General features: G+C 35.8%; 1 non-coding gene across 1 annotated transcript; it reads right to left on the bottom strand.

Moving 5' to 3' along the window:
* Positions 1-926: 926 nt before the first annotated feature.
* On the bottom strand, positions 927-998 carry TRNAT-GGU (transfer RNA threonine (anticodon GGU)). Its single transcript has one exon. It is a non-coding gene; the product is annotated as a tRNA-Thr (tRNA).
* Between the last annotated feature and the right edge of the window lie 638 nt (positions 999-1,636).

Genomic DNA, 1,636 nt, shown 5'->3' with positions numbered 1-1,636 from the left:
CATTCGTGGTCTAAGCTTTTAAGTAAGTTTGTAGAGGCATTAGGTATTTTTGGAAGCAGGAGAAGGGAAAAATGAGCAATGACTTCGCCAGGAATCGAACCACGGACCTCTGGAATACGCGCCCAGTGTGGAGAATCATCATCCACCACCTTTTAGTTCGGTCGCCACTATAGAGATATTAGGTATTTTTGGAAGCAGGATACATTCGTGATCTAAACCTGCCTTTAAGTAAGGTTTTTCTCATTCCTTACCGAGTACATTCGTTGTTTTATTGGAATACGTGTCCTGTTGGGCAATCGGGAGGTACATTTTTCAAATCTCGGCCGGGCAGTGAGCATTCTCCTGGTTCTCGTTTAAACAACAGCTAATATCTGTACAATACAATGTGCATAGAACCAACTACTAGATATCCTTTGAAAGTAGTGGGTCTATTTTGCAGAAAATTGAATCATAATTCTAAAAAATTCAAAACAACTTTCCTTGCTTTAATTTCCCGCTTAGGATCTTCCCTATAAAAGCTTTTTTGAGTACTTGAAAGCATTATGAAATCAACAAAATTTTATTTCAAGATTAAAAGGAATAAATGAAATTTTCATTTTTGAATAGCATTTTTAATTTTGTATAAATTTTGAAATGATTTATTTCATGACGGAGGCGAGGAATAAAAAGTTTCGGAACAGGCGGTGATATTTTTTTCCCCGTAATAAAAATTTTTAACGTTTAATTTTAATTTTGTTTTGATTTCAGAAATATTTAAATAAAAATAAATGCATTTCATATTAAAGTTTAATTAAAATTAAGAAAATTTTTCTCTGTCACAGGTACATACATATATGATAATTAAAATTGTTAATTTCAGGAATCAAAACTTTAATTTGTAGAGTCATTAGGTTAATTGGAAACAGAAAAGATGAAAAATATGCAACCGCCTTCGCCGGGAATCGAACCACGGACCTCTGGAATACCGGTCCAGCGTGCTACCGTTACACCACGAAGGCACGCTAGGGAAGTGGGAGAAATACCTTATAAATTAACAGCATAAATTTAAATTTTAATTAATTTTATGATTTAAATTGATTTTACGCTTTTACAAAATTTAATTTCTATGGTATATAGCAGTTTTTATAAATTTTTAGCTTACGTAACATTATTAATGTAACTTTTATGCTACCCAACTGCGACGCTGACTGTCGTAAAGAAGAGCCTGGGTTCGAATGCCGGAGAAGACATGGATGTTCGTAAACGTATAGTGCCTGTGTGCCATGGGGCACTCTAAATATGCGGCTAGCCGAAAGTCTTCTTAGGACGTTGGTGGAAAGAAAAGAGGGGTGGGAGACCCTCGGACCAGTCCTCCACCCCCTGGGTGCTCGCTATCAAAATTGGGACGGGAACTGAACAAAGTTGTACTGCCACTTGTATATTGCTCAAGGCGACAGGCGCAGTCTTGCACTTCTTGTTATGATGAATTTTGTGGGCTTGTTCTGATGCTACTGTCAGACAAGTAAGATAAATTACAACAGCAACATTTATGTTAAATATAAGCATTTAGATAAATTTAAAGTTAAAAACGTTAATCTAGGGGGGGGCGGGAGAAAGCAAAAACTTCCATTGAAAAATTATTCAACACTTATGAATA

The sequence above is a fragment of the Stegodyphus dumicola genome, chromosome 7 (assembly GCF_044657685.1).
Source record: "Stegodyphus dumicola isolate Sdum_Otavi_A_Nest chromosome 7, ASM4465768v1".
In the NCBI taxonomy this organism is placed as follows: domain Eukaryota; kingdom Metazoa; phylum Arthropoda; class Arachnida; order Araneae; family Eresidae; genus Stegodyphus; species Stegodyphus dumicola.
The sequence above is the reverse complement of the archived record's forward strand: the minus strand, read 5'-3'. Positions and strand labels throughout refer to the sequence as shown.